Here is a 22,950-nt window from a genome sequence, read left to right as displayed (position 1 = left end):
AGATATATGGGTTTTAATAGGAGCTTTACAGAGACTTTGAAAAGCAAATTTTACTGGATAGCTTTAAATGCAATTGCGGAACTGCGCTGGTTGCTTATAACAGCAAGAAGCATTGTAAAGCAAAGGAGATTAGAGCAATCTCAGTGTACTTCATCAGTCTTTCCCAAAGGCCTGTTCGGGTAATTAGATTGGCTTGTTTTCTATATCAAGGGATAAGGATATAATATTGTCAATGGTGTTGTGGGTCCTCTAGGTTGAGCCCTAGATTGAGATCTTAACCAGTTTCATGATCACCACCTATCCATCTTGGTAATACTTTGCCTCTAGCTATGATATGTAAGCCATAGTGGCCTTAAATGTCTATAAAAGAACCATATGCGGGTGCAATAACTTGAGATGAATTACTTCATTAATCTTGTTTTACTGTCTTCGAACAAGATTCTGGATTTTATGATTATCAACCTCCTTGTGAATCACCTTCTTCGTAAAATGTAGGAGCACTGTCTGATCCTTTGCTAGAAGTTTATGTAGAATTGTATCGACCATAATTAACCAAATAAATTTGCCAGAACTATCAGCCTCCTCATGAGTTACCTTCTTTGAAAAATTTAGTATTGTCTGGTCCTTTTAGAGTCTTATGTAAAATTGCATTGACCATGATTAGCTACATACATTTACCTAACCAAGAGATAAAAAGTTTGGGCTGTAATGCTAAGGCACTTTGGCAAGGGTTGTGCAACAGCCAGATACATTTTCCAAATCACATTTGATGGATCAACGAATTCTTGGAATATTGTTAATAGAAACACCAATGACAATTGTAAAGGCTGGAATGGGCCCATCCATATTTTACAAGAACTTTTTAACAGTTCTTTGGTCTCTCTATATATAGTTATGAGACAATAAGAGTCATGATTGCAAAACCTCAATCTTAGTTTTCACCATCAGGCTGGCAATAATTTGCACACATAATCTCAGAGTAGTGATGGATAGTATCGTTTGCTGCAGAAAAGCTCTAGGTAAATCGTCTTGCTCCAAATCAGCTAATCCTGCAGATGCATATTGAGGGTCCTTATTTTAAACCATGTAAGAATTTGTCTAAGATGTTCCCCTATTAGTGCACTTTTGATTGTCTCGATACTGTTTCATTTTGTTTTAGCCTTTCAGTGTTGTTCTCTTTTGTGTTTCACAGCTTACATTCCAATTTTCTGAACTATTTTTGAACTCCCCTTTCTTTTTATTTGCTCATAAGACATCACACCTTTATTGATCTTCTTTCTGATGGTCTTCAAAATTTTCTCCTCGATAGATTTCCCCATCATATTATCCTAGCATTTTTCTAGCTCATTAAATAGCCTCGAAATGGCACCTTTGCATTTTGCGTGACACATGAGACTTTTTCTGGCTCTAGTTCTCAACCTTCAAGCAGCTCTTGACAGCTCCTGCCCTGTCATATTATCCTAGCATTTTTCTAGCTCATTAAATAGCCTCGAAATGGCACCTTTGCATTTCGCATGACACATGAGGCTTTTTCTGGCTCTAGTTCTCAACCTTCAAGCAGCTCTTCACAGCTCCTGCACCTCTAGCTTAACTACCAGTGACCCCATCACTCTTCAATAGTGTGAAGGTACCTAGCTGGATACTTAGAAATTGCAGAACACTTGAGAAACTTTTCTAAATTAATAATCTCAGTCCACTTTCCTTGAAGACTCTTGGGCCATCATCTCTTCAACATTTGCAGTCGTTTAAGTATACCGACAAAGCAAAGCATTCACTGCCAGCACCTAGAGCATTGTGTCAGCATATACCTGTTTTGGTTGCTGCAACTCAAGAACTTCACCATCACCTCATCATTACTCCATCATCATCATTACGCTCATCACCACCTGTTGTTCCCATTGTTGCAGGCTGCCACCCTGCCCTTGATGCTGCCACCCACTCTCCTAGAGGTGCTGCCACTCTGGCTGGCCTACTGCCCACTGCTGCCTCACTGCTGCCAAGCCGTTTGGAGGCTTCTTCCACTATTGCCAGCTGCTGGACACTCCAGATCTGCTGCATTTCATCTGCACCCTATTGTTGTCATCATCAGCTGATTTGTGGCTGCTAAACAGCTGCATTTTTTTGCCTCTAGTGCTGCCATCGATTGCAGGAAACTCTGGCAGCTCTGTTTTGCTGCCAACAACATCCAGCACATCATTTTCAGCATTCTTTTTCATCGATTGGCCCTCAACTGCTGCATCTTATCACCATCAGCTCCAATCCATATCATCAACATCATTCTTGGTGGTTTTGCTGCATTGAGATCCATACATAGAGGACAACACTCTCCTTCAGTTTGCTCCTACTAGAGTCAATAGCTCTCAGAAAGCTCTACTTCTTGACCATCCACATTTGTACCTTCTCATGTGTTTATTTCACATTCATTAATTCATCAGATACATCTTCTCTCCTTTTGCATTTATATGTCCTTGTCTAAGTTCACTATCTTTTGTTAGATATGATCAAGCCCCACCTTTGTAAGGTGCCGTCAATGATCCGTGGTGCTCCAAGTTGTAAGGCCCCTATTATGAGAAGAAGCCATGCATAAGGTCCTAACTTGTACGTTAGATGAGGTCTATGTGACCGGATGGCAAAAAGGTGACCGTTGTGAGTCTAGCTGTTGGGTTAGAGAGAGTAGTTAAGCTGGTAGCAACTTGAGGAATATTACATCAAGTTGCAAAGTGTGAGAGTCATCAAGAACCCTATTTTGGGATCCAAAAGCCACAAAAGTGGACCCTAGCTGGAAGGTCTCAGAGGGGCCAACCAAAACCTGCCCCGGGGTCCAAGATGCTCTAATGGTAAAGGGAATATTCCCCTACTAACTAGCAAAGGTTCATAATATAGTTGGACAGGCCAACTATACTACCTCAACAACATCATTTGGCACATCAGGTAGCTGTGCTACTGTACCAGCAATTTAAACACTAAGGATTCGTCCACCGACCTTCAGCAAAAGCAAGTTAGGTCATACAAACTAAACTTTGTGGAAGTTTAAAATTACAACTATCCTTGATTCTTACGAGCTTCTAGAGACAGTGCTAGAGATTGGCATAGAACCACAACCCACCCCCGACCCATCAAATTCGAAAGTTATGATTCATCCAAATACAACTTTTCTACAGGCTTGGAAACGAAGAAACACAGATGAGTTGTGTCCTTAGTTACAAGATGATATTTTGATAGTGTTTTGACCTTGATTTAGCATACAACTAAGAGGCATCAAAGACTTGGAACGTATTGAGAAGTGAGTACGAAACGTGAAACCAAACAAAGATTCAGAACCTCAAGAATGAACTAGTAGCAAATAAATTTGCTGAAGGAGAAACAACTAAAGCATTCATCACTCCGATCAAAAATTTACATGACGAAATGACTGGCAACGCTAGGATACAAAAGATTAGTGAGAACCTAGCTCAAAAGTGTCTTCAGATTTATCCATTAAAGTTTAATGGACTTGTAACTGCCCTAAATACTCAAGTGAGACCCCAAGCTTTAACATTTGAGGGATTTTGTGCACTATTAATGGAGAAGCTACAGCTTAAAGCCAAAGAAGGTAGTAGTAGTGGAGATATTGCATTCTCTACCAATGTGAAAGGCAAAGGTGGTCTACCAATGGTAACAAAAATAAGAAAGGTGGTAAGAAAAAGTTTTAAGAAGAGTGCTCTACTACAAGAAAATAACACATGCAATTACAAATTGTCATGTCAAGAAGACAAATGAAAAAGATAGCACCCTAAAAAGTAAAAGGAAGAAGATAGCCAATATGGCTAAAGTAGAGTCGAAGTTATTCATAGCGACCATTGAGAAAGTATGTTCCTTCATGCAAGAAGTATCTATCACTAACTCATGGATATTGGATAGTGGCACCTGCTATCACATGAAAAACAAAAATATCTATATAGTTCTATGCAATCTTTGCAAGAATCCATCATTGTAACAACTGGAAACGATGCAAAATGCCTTGTTGCTACAAATGGTGAACTCAAAAAGCTTTCAAATGTGTTGTATGTTCCAAAGATTAATAGAAATCTGTTATTAGTTGCTTCCATAATTGATCTTGGTCATAAAGTGTAATAGATATGTGCAAAAATTCTTGACAATGCTATCAAAGTTGTTGGCAAAGGAGAAAGAAGAAACAACCTGTATGAGCTAAGCACTCTTCTAGTCACCATTGGTGTGGGCACAAGTAAGCTTTAGCATGAAAGATTTGGTCACATTGGATTTGCAATATTAAAGGAGATACATAAGCAAGGTATGGTTGCTCACCTACCTATAATAACTGAAATAAAGAAACCATATGAAGCTTGTATGATGGGTAAGCACTCTTCTAGTCACCATTGGTGGGGACACAAGAAAGCTTTAGCATGAAAGATTTGGTCACATTGGATTTGCAATATTAAAGGAGATACATAAGCAAGGTATGGTTGCTCACCTACCTACAATAACTGAAATAAAGAAACCATGTGAAGCTTGTATGATGGGCAAGCAACAAAAAAATGCATTTTCACAAGAAAGCAAGAACAAAGTAAAGACTCATCTAAAATTGGAGCATGTTAACTTGTGCGATAAATTGCCTACACAAGCCTTGAGGCTTGGGAAAATCTTATTATTTTATGTTGATCGCAAACGACTACAATAGGAAGATGTGAGTATACTTCCTTCGTGATAAGACTCAAACCTTTTGGCAAGTTTAAAGAATGACTAAAACTTGTTGAGAATGAAATAAGGCAAAGTATAAAGAAGTTTAGTACAGATGGTGGTGGTGAGTTCATCTCAAAGGAGTTTGAAGACTTTGGCAAGTGCAAAGGGATTAAGCGTCAATTGATGACGCCTCATACACCTCAACAAAATGGTATCGTTAAACATCAGAATCGCACCATTGTGGTGAAATAGCAAGGTGTATGCTTAAGATCTAACTAGATTTGGGCCAAGTTGTTAATATTACAATATATATTCTCAATCAAAGTTAGATAAAGGCTCTCAAGGAAAAAACTCCTTACGAGGGCTATACTAGTAAGAAATCATCTATCTCACACTTTAGAACTTTTGGATATAAATGTTATGCACATATTCCAAAGAATAAGAGAAGCAAGTTATAGCAAAAAAGCACCAAATTTATCTTACTGGGTTATGGTGATAAGCAAAAGGCTTACAAATTGTTTAACCAAGAGGCAATGAAGATTATAGCAAACCATAATGTGGTATTCAAGAAGCAACCACACACAGTGGAGAATAAGAATGCAAGTTCTTGTACTTTATCATCAAGTGAAGCTAAGGATATTGTTGAGGACAGCAAGTGATAATTAGTAAATCCTTGACATTCAAATGAACACTAATACCATTGGTCACAATGGCCATAAAGTGACCTAGTATATGCAGTAGGAGCATTTAGGATTTGGGCAAAGACTTCAGGGCCTATTATGCAAATTGTTGTATGATTGCCACTCTTGGACTCTTGGTCCATCGGACGATATATCTACAGACTAGGATGGTGTGGGCTAACGATATAGAACATCAACTCTTGGCTCCATGGCTGGGAGGTAAGTTCAATGTTCATTCCCTTTTTGTTCTTTGTTGTAGCAGCTTATGTTGTGTCTTGTATGTAGGTTGAATCCTAGGGGGGCATTTGATGCACCTATTGGTATTTCTTTAGGTTATTGATGTATGCACCAAGACCCAATGTCAACTCCTTCACCACCACCATCCCTAGTTTGAAAGGAGATTGTTTTGCCACATAGTACATGCAAGTTTTGTTGAGCTAAAATATGCATTACTTGCCGATTAGCCTCTTAAACAGCCCCAAAACACACTAAAAATGCTCTTTTAGAGTAAAACCCTAAAACGGGGAGCAGTTCGAGAGAGTTCAGTGGAAACCCTAAAACAGGGAGCGGTTCGAGAAAGTTTAGTGGAAACCCTAATTTTTGGGACCCCCTTCCACATCTATAAATAGACAAGCTGCCCCCATTCAGCAATCATCCTTGTTTCCAGGTTACACCAGCCCACACACCCTCTGCTGCTGTTGGCGCCCAGTTTCCAGCCTACAGCCCGCCTCCATCTGCTGTCCAGCCATCATCGACTGCAGCCACATCATCTTCAGCCTGTCCATTGCTGTAGGTGACAGCTCTCAAATGCTGGCGCCTGCTCCAAACTGTCCCAGACTGCTGTTCAGCCTGCTGTCCATCATCTCCAGGGTCAGCCAGCCTGCATTTTCAGCATTGCAGGCCCTGACACTCTCAGACACTGTTTCAGCCTGCTGTTTACAGCAGACTGTGCACAGTTTCCAGCCCCCGATCGGTGGTACACTGCTACGTTTACCAGTTTCCAGCCTCCAAATTGCTGCGTTTTGGTGACCAGCTTGCTGCCATTCACTATTCAGCACTCCTACACTCCGGCTGGTGGTCACAGACTTGGGATCCGTCTTGGGTGGATGTCACACTCCGACATTGCTCTGCCCTTGAGCACACTATACACTCTTACATTCATTTACAGCATTCATTCACTTCAGAGTTGTATTCTCTCTCCCCCTTCTTTTGTTTGTGTTTGAGTTTTTGTGTTTGAGTTTTGAGTTTTGCATTTAGGGTTTGAGTTTTGCCCTCTGTGTCTGTGTCTGTGTCTTTGCTTTCTGTCGTGGTCGTACACTCTGTGTGTCCTTAGTGCAAACCCTAGCACTCTTCTTAACATGGTATCAGAGCCGGTGCTCTTATAAAAAGTATCCTACGGATATTGTTGAGAGCTAGTCTTTGTGCAAGGCACACAATACGACTCGTAACTGAATCACAATGTCCCAAACACCTTCTTCTCCAGTTCCTATGATGTCTTATCAGGCTTTTCCATCATTGGAGGCCTTGAGACGGCATTATGAACTCGGTGAGGAGGACGATACTCCACCTTCACCAGATTTCACTAACATGACAGAGGAGGACTTTGAGGAGTACTATCGCAACAAGTACGGTGATGTTTACACCCCTCCTACCAGTTTTGCTACCACATTCGGACTGGTTGGTGAGGCTGGCCACCTCTCTCATCATGGAGGACATACAGCATTCGGAACGTCTGGCGATCCATCTTCATCATCTCTGCCAGGTCCAATGTCAGGTTTGTACAATTCTTTTGTGTTGCATGAATCAAAACCCTCACTTGTTTCTTCTTTTGAGATACAGGATCCGGATGGCTTTGTATGACATAGTTGACCTGTCTGACGAATAGACGAATAGCAGTCAAACTCCTGACGACGGACAATCTGTTCGTGAATCAATGGCACGAGTGATTCATTTCACCTCCCAACCTCGCCTAGATAAGTGCTGGCTCCTCTCTCCCTATTTCCTCTGCCAGTCGTCCGCTTCAAGTGAGTTCTACTATTCTTGGACTCTCTTACTCTCTAGGCTCCCCTTGACCCCGTTCGGGTGCCCAAGGTCCCCCGGACGGTCATCCCTCGTGCCTGTCTCCCATAAATTACCTTATTAATGTAACATTTCCTTCCCCTTAAGAATCGGTTTCGTCCTCGAAAAAAATACTTGGAAGGTCCAACTGTAAATTGAGAAAGCTTTTCCTTAGGATACTTACTCGCTCCCATGTTGAGCTTCTTCTGAACAATCTTTCCATTTGACCAAACATTCTTGATAAATAGTATTCCTTGTTCGTCTGTTACGAACATTTAATATTCTTTCTAGTTCATGTGGATTAAAGTGGTCATCTAATAGCTCCTCAATGTTATCATTTAAGATTAGATTATCCAAATCACCCAGCTTCTTCCTTAGCTTACTTACATGAAAAACTGGATGTATTTTACTACCAACAAGTAGTTGAAGCTTGTAAGTCTGTTCTCCCACCCTTTTAAGTATTGTAAAAGGACCACAATACCTAGGTGAAAGCTTTGGACATCGTCCCGTTTTCATGGTTTTAGTTTGTTCAGGCACCTTAAGATAGACCAATTCTCCTTCTTCAAAGGAGATGTCTCTTCGGTGAGGATCTGCATAAGCTCTAGCTCGATTTTGAGCTTTCTTAATATTTTCTTGAGCAAATTTAAACATACTATTAATATCCTCCAAAAAATCATTGGCTGCCTGAACCTTTTCCTTATGCAATCCTACTGCATGAGGAGCTCTGGGCTGAAACCCATACATTAACATAAATGGACTATATCCAGTGGAAGAGTGCTTGGCACTATTATATACAAACTCTGCTATCGATAGATACTCTTCCCAATTAGTCTGCCTTTTATTTACATATGCCCTGAGCATATCTTCAAGGATTTGGTTAACCCTTTCAATTTGCCCATCAGTTTGCGGATGGTCCGTCGTACTCATGCTGAGTTTAGTATCCAACTTCCTAAATACAGCACGCCAAAATTGACTATCAAATTTTCTATCTCGATCAAAAACTATATTTGCCGGAAGGCCATACAATCGGTATATATTTTCTACGAACAATCTAGCCAATTCTGATGTTTTAACATCAGTTGAAGTTGGAATAAACCTAGCCATTTTGGTTAACCTATCCACAATCACCCACACAGAGTCGTGCCCCCTCTGTGTTCTGGGTAACGCAACAATAAAGTCCATGGAGATACTCTCCCATTTTCCCAAAGGAATATCTAATGGGTGGAGAAGTCCTCCCATTTTCAATATTTCAGCTTTATTAACCTGGCATTTATTACATTTGACCATACAGTCAAGGACGTCCTTATTCATTCCAGGCCAATAGAACTGCCTTTTAATAAGACTATTAGTCTTATTAACTCTTGGATGTCCCGCACTAGGGGTATCATGACACTCAAAGAGTATCTGGCGCCTTATTTCTTCATCTTTCGGGACACATACCCTACCCTTGTAGAGTAAATAACCATTATCAATGGTAAAATTCTTCCACTTGAATCCCATTTAAGCAACCCCTGATACTCCATTTCCTTATTGAACATCCTCAGATATTTCTTCCTCAGTGGAGGCCCTTCTATTTGGATCCCCATTTTCTATTGCTTCCCATATGTTGGAATATGCCGGATCAACCTTGCATTTCCCTTTTAAGGATTCAAGCAAATCGGAAGTGAACTGAGTAAAACTCAATTCATTTATGATGGGCATTCTGCTGAGTGCATCAGTCACTATATTATACTTCCCTTTCCTATACCTTATCTCATAGTCGAACTCTTGAAGGAGTTCAGCTCATCTGGCTTTACGCCCTTGTAGATCCGGTTGGTCATTAAGCCACTTAATGCTTTTATGATCCGACAAGATCAAAAGTTTGGCACCGTACAGATAGTGCCTCCATTTCTTCATTGCATGTACTATTGCATATAGCTTCCTCTCATAAACAGAATAATTCCGTTTTGCATGGTTTAATTTCTTGCTTTCAAAAGCAACCGGTCGACCTTCTTGTAATAAGACCGCGCCTATCGCCTTATCACTAGCATTGGCTTCAACAACAAATGTTTATTGGGATCCACAATTAATAGTACTGGAGTTGTAGCAATAGCTACCTTAAGTTTTTGAAAACTTTCATTTTGGTCTGTTCCCCAATTAAAGCTCTTCCCTTTCCCTTTAAGTTGGTCTGTCATTGGAACAGCTATTTTGGCATAATCTCGAATGAATCTACGATAAAATCCAAAGAATCCTAGGAAGATCTGCAACTCTTCCAGGTTCCTTGGAGATGGCCATTCAATAATTGCCCTTACTTTTTCTGGATCCATCTTGATTCCCTCTTTCGAGATAATATGCCCCAAATATTTGACCTCTTGTGCGAAAAATTCACATTTAGTTTTCTTCGCATAAAGCGAATGTATTCTTAACAATTGGAATACTAATCGTAAGTGTTCCAAATGTTCTTCTCTTGATTTACTAAAGATCAAGATATCATCCAAGAAGACTACTACAAAGTGTTCTAGATAGGGCCGTAACACACTATTCATCAGCTTCATAAAGGTAGCTGGTGCATTAGTGAGGCCAAAAGGCATCACCAAAAAATCACAATGCCCATATCTAGTACGAAATGCTGTCTTAGGAACATCCTGTGCCTTAATTCTTACTTGGTGATAGCCTGATCTTAAGTCTATTTTTGTGAAGAATTTTGCCCCTTGTAATTGATCAAAAAGATCTTCCATTCTGGACATAGGAAATTTATTCTTCACTGTTATCTTATTAAGTGCTCTATAATCAACACAAAGTCGCATAGAACCATCCTTTTTCTCGAAAGCATTCGCAGGAGGACAGGACGAAAGCATTCGCCTCAATTAAAACGGAACCCGACGGCTGATCCAGAAGACAAGACCCGATGGCTCTTCGTGAGGACCCGGCGGCTCTGATACTAGTATGACATAGTTGACCAGTCTGACGAATAGATGAGTAGCAGTCAAACTCCTGACGACGGACAATCTGTTCGTGAATCAATGGCACGAGTGATTCATTTCACCTTCCAACCTCGCCTAGATAAGTGTTGGCTTCTCTCTCCCCGTTTCCTCTGCCAGCCATCTGCTTCAGGTGAGTTCTACTATTATTTGACTCTCTTACTCTCTAGGCTCTCCTTGATCCCGTTCGGGTGCCCAAGGCCCCCGAACGGTCATCCCTCGCGCCTGTCTCCCATAAATTACCTTATTAATGTAACACTTTGCGTATGTGAACTTCAATAGAGGGGGCTCACGACGCAGACGAAATTCAGGTACATCTAAAGCTTCTATTTCATTTGACCATATCACACACTCTTCTCACTTCCATCCCACCCTCTTCTATATCACACCTTGATCATCTCTCATCATCTTTCCAAAATCTTGGATTACACTCCACATCTGCATCACACACCCTAGGGGTTGAATCTACCATCTCTGCTCCTAGCACCTTTTCCTTCTCAACCCCATTCTCTACCTCTTTGCACCATGGTACTTCGTTAGGGGGAATGCCACCCTTTAACGCAGTGCCTCTCACCTTTCAGCAAATAAGCACACCCCTCACTCCTGGGTCGACTGTGATGGGCATCCCTCTCACTATCCCCAGCTTTACATCTCCCATGACTACTCATACGCAGGGGTTTCCATCCTCAGCTTATGGTGCGTCTTCACACTCTCCTTGGGTTACACCTACGCAGGGATTCCCATCTTGTACTCCCCATGTTCCCATCCCACCTCCTTGGGTTCCTCATGTGGCTACCATGCCCATGCCTAGTCAGACCATCCCTACCTATGGATCCACCTTACACACTACCCGCATGCCTGGTGGGCACTCTAGGGCCCATTCCCAAGTGTACTCCACTCCCCCATCCTACCCCCACTACACTTTTTCACACTACCCATCTCCGAGCACTACCACTCCTATTGCAACGGCCAAGAATGCCTTCACGGATAAGACACGTTTTAATGGGTCAAATTTCACTACTTAGTCGAATTTCATGCAGCAAGTGCTTGAGTCTTAGGGTCTTTGGGACCTCGTCATTGGTCTAGAGCCTATGCCGGACCCTCGACTAGCTCACCCTGACTACATCCGTCAATGGAGCGTCCGCAATGCTACAGCCAATGTTGAGCTGATGCAGGGATTGCTTCCTGAGTTTCACTCTCAGTTGCAGCACTTTCCGCTCGCGTCAGAACGTTGGAGTCACCTTCTCGACCGCTATGCGGCTCGTGATCGTACTCGGTACATCAATCTCGACTTTGAGCTTCAAGAGTTCTCTCTTAAGGAAGGGGATGATCTGAAAGTCAAGCTGGCTGACTATAGGCGGTTACTTGCAGAGTTCGCCACTACTAGCTCTCCAAAGTCAGATGACGATCAGGTTACATTCTTCTTGAATAAGTTGCCCACAAAATACTTCAATTTCATTTAACACATCATCTCCCAACCTCGATTGCCAACCTTCTACAAGTTTGAGTGCCAGTTCTTGCATTACGCAAGGCTACATGATCAAGTCCACAAGAAATCCTCATCACAGCCTTATTCAGAGCAGAGGGGGTTGGTTGCTTCTTCTTCGGGAGGGAAAACCACCAGTGGCAAGAACTCGCTAGACGCGCAGGCAAGCCAATCAAAGGGTGACTCCTCTTCCTCCGATGGAACCAAAGAATCAAGATCTATCTAGCATCAACTCCCTAAGAAAAACCGGTTTTGCACACACTACCAGAGAGCAAGCCATGTGGACGAGGAGTATCGCTCCAAGGCCCAAGGTCTTCCACCTAAAAAGACTCAGCAGACCACCGCGACTTCACAATCCAGTGGGGCTACACCTTCCGCTGCTGCCCCATCTGCTCCTCCAACCCCCACAACGATTGCTGGACATGCGACACCCGGACAGCCTCAGCGGCCATCCTTCTCTACTCTTGAAGGATTGGTTGATTGGTCTACAGGTTCCGATCCCGTTGCACTTCATGCATCTATCTCACCTTCCTCCCCCACCTCGTCAGGCGTTCCCTTGGCAGAGCCCTGCTACTGGACGTACATGATGGTGGCCACCTTCTTAGACTAGTATGTCTCTAGGTCCTTTCGGATACCCTAGGTCAATCTGGCAATTCATTTTTCGCACTCTTAGAGTCGGGCCCATAGGATTTTTGTCTCTACATTTTAAGTCTTCCGCTGCGTTTACTCACACACACATACACATTTGCATCTTTACACTTGTTCCTTCAATTAGCTTTTCATTTTTGTTTTGTTTTGTTTTTTGGAGCATCTCACTCCTGACCTCTGTGATTGCAGACTTTGATCTCCTTTGTAGGTTTTGTTTTCAATGTAGGGCTAACATGCAGATTTGTCCAGTCCTACCTGGGCTGGAGACTTGGGATGTGCGCTGTTCCTTCATGGTTTTATCATCCTTGGAGTTTTGCTCTTCTACCAGCATGGAGGCTTCCCCTCCCGAGGCGGATCATGCAACATCTCTCTTGATGCTATCATGGCAGTGACTTCTACCTAGCTCTTCCAGCTGGGATACTTCCTCCTCCTCTTCATTCCTTATGGTTCTCGGTACCACACAAAGACCGACATCAAGCTCATCTTCCTTCTTCGGCATCTACACCCAGGTTGAGAGGGGATTCCTACCCTTCTTGGTATTCTACAAGCTTCAGCACTTTGTCTTCGACATCAGCTTCTTCCCCCTGTTGTACCTTACCCTTTGCATTGCATGATTTCATCATCTTTGTACTAGGGCGCCTGGGGAGGTAAACGATTTCCCCATGAGGGACACTGTCCAAGTGGCACCTACTACATGAGCATTCTTCAGCATGTAGCATACTTTGCATCTCATTGTGCAGAGCACCACTTGAGCGGATCCTTAGTTGTTTCCACCAGCGGCTGTTGTTACCACACCACCATCCTTTTTCATCACATGGATACCTCATCACCTACTTTTCCTCGTCATCGACACCCCGAGTGAATGGGTTAGCTTATATTGTTTTGTGATGTGTTGGGTGTACCCTCCCTACTCCCGTCTTCTGGGTCACTATTACTCAATCGGCCGCATCCCATAAAATTTACTACACTTATTCAAAAAAAAAACAAAAACAAAAACAAAAACAAAAGTTCCATGTAGTTCCATCCGCATTTGTAGGGCTTGGTAGACCACTAGGCAGCCGACGTGTACCCTTTGTCCGATGCTCTATCCTCTCTGGGGTGACTACTTGGATTCCCTTGGTAAGATAACCATCGCCTCTGTAGTCTTGGTAGGCCACTGGGCAGCCGACGTGCACCCTTTGTCCGATGCCCTGGCTGCTTTAGGGTGGGACGCCTTGGGGTAAGTAACCATCACAATGGTTGGCCTAAACTTTCGGTTCAATTTTGGGCCGGGGGTATTGAGCTAAAATATGCATTACTTGCTGATTAGCCTCTTAAACAGCCCCAAAACACACTAAAAATGCTCTTTTAGAGTAAAACCCTAAAACGGGGAGTGGTGCGAGAAAGTTTGGTGGAAACCCTAATTTTGGGGCGCCCTTTCACATCTATAAATAGACAGGCTACCCCCATTCAGCAATCATCCTTGTTTGCAGGTTACACCAGCCCACACACCCTCTGCTATTGTTGGCGCCCAGTTTCCAACCTGCAGCCCGCCTCCACCTACTGTCCAGCCATCATCGACTGCAGCCACATCATCTTCAACCTGTCCATTGCTGTAGGCGACAGCTCTTAGCTGCTAGCGACTGCTCCAAACTGTCCCAGTAGACTGCTGTTCAGCCTGCTGTCCATCATCTCTAGGGTCAGCCAGCTTGCGTTTTCAGCATTGCAGGCCCTGACACTCTCAAACACTGTTTCAGCCTACTATTTACAGCAGACTGTGCACAGTTTCCAACCCCCGATCGGTGGTACACTGCTGCGTTTACTAGTTTCCAACCTCCAGACTGCTGTGTTTTGGTGACCAACCTGCTGCCATTCACTATTCAGCACTCCTACACTCCGACTGGTGGTCACAAACTTGGGACCTATCTTGGGTGGACATCACACTCCGACATTGCTCTGCCCTTGAGCACATTGTACACTCTTACATTCATTTACAGCATTCATTCACTTCAGAGTTGTGTTCTCCTTCTTCTGTTTGTGTTTGAGTTTTGAATTTTGCGTTTAGGGTTTGAGTTTTGAGTTTTGCGTTAGGGTTTTTTGCCCTCTGTGTCTGTGTCTGTGTCTTTGTGTTTCTATCGTGGTCGTACACTCTGTGTGTCCTCGGTGCAAACCCTAGCACTCTTCTTAACAAGTTTCAACATTGTCTTCAATATCGGAATCTCTTTCCTATTGTATCTCCCTTTGCATTGCACATATTATTTTCTCTTGTTATCCTTATCATCCTTAAAAAAGAGTGCTTGGGCAAGTGAACAATCCCCCCGTGAAGGCATTGTCCAAGTTAGCACCTTGCTACATCAAGATGCCCCACATGTAATACCTCTTTGTATTAGCATTGTGTGTATATGTTGGGCCCTTGGACGAGAAAACTAACGAGAGCAAGCATCTCTTTGTTAGAATTTGCCAATTCTATGGATAGTGCCCAATGTTCTAGTCAGTCAGTTTGCAGTGTGAACACAACGAAGTTAATAAGTTGTGTTGACACATTTAGAGTTAGTATAAGAGTCAATTAACTTCAATTGAGTTAGGGGTTAACTTTCCCTTAGACCTAAGGTTATACTTTCATTCTATTACTTTAAGTTCACCAACAAGTACGCTCAATCGTTTTCAGCTCACATTATCTACTACTCACTCACTCTCTCTCTCTCTCTCTCTCTCTCTCTCTCTCTCAGTTCAGCAAGTACACTCCATCGTTTTCAACTCACACTATCTACTACTCACTCACTCACACACACACACACACACACACACTCTCTCTCTCTCTCTCTCTCTCTCTCTCTCTCTCTCTCTAACAGTGATATCAAAGCTAGATACATGGGTTTCGTCTCTCCACCACTTAGCCAATGTCACCCATATGAAGTCCACTCAGCCAACAAAGAAAGATAAGTTGCTATTTTGGAGGAAAAAGCTATTACTTTGGAAAAAAAGAAGTTGTTTTGGAGGAGGAGCTACAATTGTTTTTAGCGCGCACACAGTCTCGTATGTAGTCTTGCACGCAACCCTGCACAGGCAACCTCTCTCAACCCTACTTGTAATATTCTCAACCCTACCCGCCATTTCTCAACTCTACTCGCCATTTTTTACAGATCTTTAGAAAAAACACAAAAACTCTCATTTTTTAATTTGGGGGTTTTCGAAAATTTGCACAATTTCTCATCCATCTTGCTAGACTCATCCCAAATTTCAAAGAAATTTTCAATTTGTCACACTCAATACAAAGAAATATGGGGCAACCGACTGGTCCAATTTTTGAAATTTCTTCCAAAAAATGTGGGGCTTTTGCCCGATTTAGGCTCATGTGCATAAATCTCCACCGAAATCGCCAACATCACACAATTTCTTCAACGTTGGTGCAAGAAATTTGAGGCTTTTCTGATTTCTTGGTCCATCACGCATCCTGAGGTGAAGTCCAATTGCTGATTGCTGTGTGCATAAATCCGGAGGTGACATAATACCGAATTCTAAGGTTGTAAGTATAAAATCTCTTCTATTTCTTGAAATTTTATTAAGGAAATTTGGGGCTTTAGCTTGGCATGCATCCCAAAGTTGTGAATACATGTTGTAACAACATTATCTTGCTGTTCATGTCAATTTCAGAGAAATTTGTACAACTTGGAAAATTACAGTAAATTTGAGGGATTTTCAGCATTAGGTGGCTGAATTTAATATTTGGCATGCATTTCAAGGCACATGCAGTGGTACAGCACTGTGTTCCTGTAAATTGCAGATTGGGTACTATTTTGTGCAGTGTGGGCATGCTTTTTGAGGGGATTAACAGTTTTGACAGTTTAGCACTTGCATTAGTATCCTGTGTTGGGATTTTGGTACTCGTAAGAGTTCGTTTCACACTTCAAGCTTGGAATTGTTTGGCTCCTGAATTTGTGCATTAATTTGCAGCAATGTCAAATCAAGACACCAAGGATCACAGCAACATTTTGGGAATCCTCACTCAAGAGGATAAGCTAGATGGCACCAAATATCCCCTGTGGAGTTAATTCACCATGCAGATATCTAAAAACAGTATGAAATCATGTTTCATAGTTGACATACTTTCTTTTTGAAAAACAAGCTGGAAAAGGCAAATAACATCAAGATTTGCCAAAAAGGTTGTCGCCTGCCAAAAAGCACACAAACACTCCATGATTTTGACTAGAAAAGTGTCGTCTTGCTGTTGCTTGCCTTCTCCCTATACCAAAACATGGAGATCTACTCGTGGACTGCTCAGCAAATCGATTCAGCCTTCAGCCCTAATATTATTTGCCCTAGAGTTGAAGAGTAAGATTTTTCTTACTATTTTACCCCTCTGTCTCATCTTTTACCTTTGCTATTTTTGACTGTCTAAAATTTCAAACTGCATCTCTCTCTCTCTCTCTCTCTCTCTCTCTCTCTCTCTCATGCCCGCTTCAGTCATGAATTTTGGTAGTTTGATTACTCTTCAACGTTGTCAAATGGTGGACGCCTTACCTCCTATGGAAACCCCACCTCCCCATGCATGTGAAGAATGTAGACAATTTGACTCTATTGAAGCCGCTAGCATCTCTTCTATCAATAGTTTATTATTATTTTGGCATTTATTTTCTCTCTTCACTTGAAAATTGTTATTGTTGATCACCACTCATGGCCAACAATAATCATGATTTTTTGGGTATACTTGGCGTGACAATACCAATTATCCAATGTTGGCTTACATGATTGGGCATGTTCTTGTTCTAAAGAATTTATGGCATATTATCAATGGCACCGGGCAAAGACCAGCTTCACCAACACCGGCACCACCTCGCGCCTCCACATTGAGAGATGGCACTCATGATGCCAAATCTTCTTCATCTTCCACATCACCTCCCACTCAAGAGCAAATTCGATGGGATGGTTGTGATGCCCAAGTGTCTGCCCTAATTGCTTTATCCATCAAGAAAGCCATCATTCCACACATCATTCATGCAAGACAACCCAGGATACATGGGATAAGCTTGCATCATTATATCAAGTGCGCAATGAAGCATGCATTGCTTACTTGCATAAGCAATTGGACGACGTTCACATGAAAGAAGAAGGTAATATTTTTACCAAAGCACTACCTCATGTAACAAACCTTTTATAAATCAATTATTATTGATACATATTGGCTCAATGATTCCAAATTAATTTGAAGCTCATGTACTTTGAAAGGCGATTTGTATTATTCAAGTGGTTTAAAATATAATTAAATGTTCATCTTTCTATTTAAGGGTGGCCAATGGCCAAAACACCCTATAATTATACTTGGGTCATCATAGACAAGATGCCCAAGAGAAATTAAAAGTTTTACTTGGGCGGTCAAATTGATCAAAAAGCTTAGATGTCTAAAACTTTTACACTCAGATAGTTACATTGACTAGAAGCCTATATAATGAGTCGTTTCAAAAACTAAAACCAGATGCTCATGATCAAAGAAACAAACCATGAACCGATGAACCTATATAATGAAACTCTCCAAAAGCTAAATTTAGTAACTCCTAAAATTAAGGAGGTTACTATTTTTGAAAGTTACTTAGATGAAAATTTTGTTCACGTCAACAGCTCCAAAATTTCGCAAGGAACAATTTTGTATTCAATAGCTATCTCAAATTCTTAACAATTTGAGAGATTTTTGATACCACATTCGAACCAGTTAGTGAGGCTGGCCACCTCTCCGATCATGGAGAACATACGGCATTTAGAACGTCTCGCCATTCATCTTCATCATCTCAACGAGGTCCAATGTCAGGTTTGTATAATCCTTTTGAGTTGCATGAATCAAAATCCTCACCTGTTTCTTCTTTTGAGGTGCACGATCCGGATGGCTTTGCGTATGTAAACTTTAATAGAGGGGGCTCACGAAGCAGACAGAACTCAGGTACATCTACCGCTTCTGTTTTATTTGAGCATGTCACACATACTTCTCACTTCCCTTCCACCCTCTTCTATACCACACCTTGATCACCTCTCATCATCTTTCCAAAACCTTGGATTACACTCCACATCTGCATCACACACCCTAGGGGTTGGATCTTTCATCTCTGCTCCCAGCACCTTTTCCTTCTCTACCCCATTCTCTACCTCTTTGCACCATGGTACTTTGTTTAGGGGGATTGCTACCCTTTAACACAGTGCCTCTCACCTTTCAACAAATGAGCACACCCATAGCTCCTGGATCGATTATTTGGGAATCCCCCTCACTATCCCCAACTTCACATCTCACATGACCACTCAAACACAAGGGTTTCCATCCTCAGCTTATGATGCATCTTCACACTCTCCTTGGGTTACACCTACGCAGGGATTCCCATCTTCTGCTCTCCATGTTCCCATCCCACCTCCTTGGGTTACTTATGTGGCTTCCATGCCCATGCCTAGTCAGCCCATCCCTACCTATGGATCCACCTTGCACACTACCCGCATGCCTAGTGGGCACTTTGGGGCCCATTCCCAAGTGTACTCCACTCCCCCATCCTACCCACACTACCCTTTTTCACACTATCCATCACCGAGTACTACCACTTCTGTTGCAACGGCCAAGAATGCCTTCACAGATAAGATACGTTTTAACGGGTCAAATTTCACTACTTGGTCGAATTTCATGCAACAAGTGCTTGAGTCTTAAGGTCTTTGGGACCTCATCACTGGTCTAGAGCCTATGCCGAACCCTCGACTAGCTCACCTTGACTACATCCATCAATGGAGAGCCCGCAATGCCACAGCCAATGTTGAGCTCATGCAAGAATTGCTTCCTGAGTTTCACTCTCAGTTGCAGCACTTCCCGCTCGCGTCAGAGCATTGGAGTCACCTTCTCGACCTCTATGCGGCTCGAGATCATACTCGACGCATCAATCTCAACTTTGAGCTTCAAGAGTTCTCTATTAAGGAAGGGAATGATCTGAAAGTCAAGCTGGCTGACTATAGGCAGTGTCGAGTTTGTCACTACTAGCTCTCCAAAGTCAGATGACGATCAGGTTACATTCTTCTTGAATAAGTTGCCCGAAAAGTACTTCAATTTCATTTAACACATCATCTCCCAACCTCGATTGCCAACCTTCTACAAGTTTGAGTGTCAATTCTTGCGTTACGCGAGGCTGCATGATCAAGTCCACAAGAAGTCCTTATCACAGCCTTATTTAGAGCACAGGGGGTTGATTGCCTCTCTTCTTCGTGAGGGAAAACCACAAGTGGCAAAAACTCGCAAGATGCAAAGGCAAGCCAATCAAAGGGTGACTCCTCTTCCTCAAATGGAATCAAAGAATCTAGATCTATTTGGCAACAACTCCCTAAGAAAATCCGGTTTTGCACACACTGCCAGAAAGCAAGCCATATGGACGAGGAGTGTCACTCCAAGGCCCAAGGTCTTCCACCTAAAAAGCCTCCATAGACCGCTACAATTGCACAGTCCAGTGGGGCTACACCTTCCCCTCCTGCTTTCTCTGCTCCTTCAACACCCGTTATTGTTGCTGGACACGTTGCTCGAGTACAGTCTCAACAATCCATCTCTTTCACTACCCCTGAGGGACTGGCTGATTGGTCTACAGATTCCAATCCCGTTGCACTTAATGCATCCATCTCACCTTCCTCGCCACCTAGTCAGGCGTTCCCTTAGCAAAGCCCTGCTACTAGCCGTACGCAATGGTGGCCACCTTCTTAGACTAGCATGTCTCTAGGTCCTTTCAGATACCCTAGGTCCATCTAGCACTCTTAGAGTCGAGCCCATAGGATTCATTATCCTTAGCTTTTTCATTCTTTTGTCTTCCACTGCATTTACTCACACACACACACATTCATTGCATTTATTTTGAGTTAGATTTTCTTTCTGTTATGTTTTGCTTTGGAGCATCTCACCATTGACCTGTGTTTACAGATTCTCATCTCTTTTGCAAGGTTTTGTCTTTTAGTATAGGGTTAACTTGCAGATTGCTTTGGTCCTACCTGGGCTAGAAACGTGGGAATGCACACTGTTCCTTTCATGGTTTCATCATCCTAGGAGTGCTTGCTCTTCTTCCAGCACGGCGGTTTCCCCTCTTGAGGCGAATTGTGCAGCATCTCTCTCAATGCTATCATGGCAATGACTTCTACCTTGCTCTTCGAGCGGGGTGCTTCATCCGCTTCATCTTTTTTCATTCCTTATGGTTCTCGGCACCATATGAAGACCGACATCTGGCTCCTCTGCCTTCTTCGTCTCTACATCCAAGTTGAGAGGGGATTCCTACTCTTCTTAGTATTCTACAGGCTTCAGCATTCGACATCAATTTCTTCTCCCTATTGTACATTACGCTTTGCACTGCATGATTTCATCATCCTTGTACTAGGGCGCTTGGGCAAGTGAGCAATTTCTCCACAAGGGACACTGTCCAAGTGGCACCTGTTGCATGAGCATTCTTCAACATGTAGCATACTTTGCATCTCATTGTGCAGAGTACCACTTGAGCGGATCCTAAGCTATTTCCACCGACGACTGTTGTCACCACACCACCATTCTCCTTCATCACATGGATACCTCATCAACTGTTTTTTTCCTCATCATCAACACCCTTGAGCGGCTGGGTAAACTCGTACTGTTTTGTGATGTGTTGGGTGTACCCTCCCTACTCCTGTCTTCTGGGTCACTATTACTCAATCGACCACATCCTATAAAATTTAACTCACTTATTTTTTAAAAAAAGGGGGGTTCAATGTGGTTCCATCTGCCTTTGTAGGGCTTGATAGGCCACTTGGCAGCCAATGTGCACCCTTTGTCTAATGCCCTCTTCTCTATGGGGTGACTACTTGAATTCCCTTGGTAAGATACCCATCGCCTCTGTAGTCTTGGTAGGCCACTAGGCAACCGACGTGCACCCTTTGTCCGATGCCCTAGCTGCTTTGGGGTGGGTTATCTTGGGGTAAGTAAAAATCAAAGTGGCTGGCCTAACCTTTCACACAGTTTTGGGCCTAAGAGAGGGTGTTGAGCTAAAACACGCTTTTCAACTAATTAGCATTCTTAAACAATCCCAAAACACACTTAATTAATGAAAAACCCTAAAAATGGGAGCAGTTTGAGAGTTTCAGTGGTCTTCTAAAAACCCTAATTTTTGGAGCAACCTTCTACATCTATAAATAGACAAGCTGCCCCCATTCAGCCTCATTCCGTCTGCGCAGGTTTCACACTCTCCAATACAGATTGCAGCCATCAGTCTACCTCCACGCGGTTGTCCAACCTTTACGGCTCCTACCACCTCTCCCTCCAACCTTGCAGTGCCCTGGCGCCTTCTTCCAGCCGATGTCGCCTACTGTCTGGCGACATCTCCTAGGCTGCGTTTGGCATCTAGCTGCCATCACCAGCATCTCCACCATCAGGCAACATCCTACAGCTTGCGTTTGCACTCTCCTAGAGCCACCTAGCATCATCTCTTCCATCTACAATTGTCGCCTCTATCTCTTGCAGCCCCTAGTTTCACCGTTTTGCAATTTCCTCTCTCTCCACACTCTGACTAGTGATCACAAACTTGGAATCCGTCTCCAATGGACGTCACTCTCCGACATTGCTCTGCCCTTAAGCACACTATACACTCTTACATTCATTTACAGCATTCATTCACTTTAGAGTTGTGTTCTCTCTCTCTCTTCTTCTGTTTGTGTTTGAGTTTTGAGTTTTGCATTTAGGGTTTGAGTTTTGCTCTCTATGTCTGTGTTTCTGTCCTGGTCATACACTCTACGTTTCCTCAGTGCAAACCCTAGCAGTTTCCTTTACAAGAAATACTTTAAGCAACATATTGAAAACGAGACGAATTTCAAAAGAGATATAATACACCTTTTGTATATCAATTATTACCAAGATATATTGGCTCAATGATTCCAAATTAATTTTATGCTCATGTACTTTGAAATGCAATTTATATTATTTAAGTATTTCAAAAAATGATTAAATGTTCAATCTTTCTATTTAAGGGTGGCCAATGGCCAGAACGCCCTATAATTATACTTGGATCGTCATTAACAAGATACCCAAAAGAAATTAAAAGTTTTAGTCAAGCAATTAGATTGACCAAAAAGCTCAAATGACTAAGACTTTTACACTCAAATAGTCACATTAACTAGAAGCCTATATGATGAGTGATTTTAGAATGTGAAACCAAATGCTCATGATTAAACAAACAAACCATGAACCGGTGAACTTATATAATGAAGCTCTCCAAAAGCTAAATTTGGCAAATCCTAAAATTTAGGAGGTTATATTTTTTGAAAGTTGCTCAAATGGAATTACTGTTCGCGTCAAAGGCTTCCGAATCTCGCAAAGAACAATTTTGTCTTCAACAACTATCTCAAATTCTTAACCATTTGAGAGATTTTTAGAGTAGAAGGTTTGAAAGCTTCTTTCTCTAAAAAAGTGACATGTGACATCTAAAAGAAAACATGTGTC

The 22,950-nt window shown here is 42.4% G+C and overlaps 1 protein-coding gene across 3 annotated transcripts in view; it reads right to left on the bottom strand.

The window, feature by feature from the left end:
* Window positions 1–22,950, bottom strand: part of LOC148016361 (uncharacterized) — a 41,918-nt gene that overhangs the window by 1,530 nt on the left and 17,438 nt on the right. The window lies entirely within an intron of this gene.

Source organism: Lygodium microphyllum, chromosome 23, assembly GCF_053477565.2.
Source record: "Lygodium microphyllum isolate KBCC chromosome 23, Lygodium_microphyllum_v1.1.10, whole genome shotgun sequence".
In the NCBI taxonomy this organism is placed as follows: domain Eukaryota; kingdom Viridiplantae; phylum Streptophyta; class Polypodiopsida; order Schizaeales; family Lygodiaceae; genus Lygodium; species Lygodium microphyllum.
The sequence above is the reverse complement of the archived record's forward strand: the minus strand, read 5'-3'. Positions and strand labels throughout refer to the sequence as shown.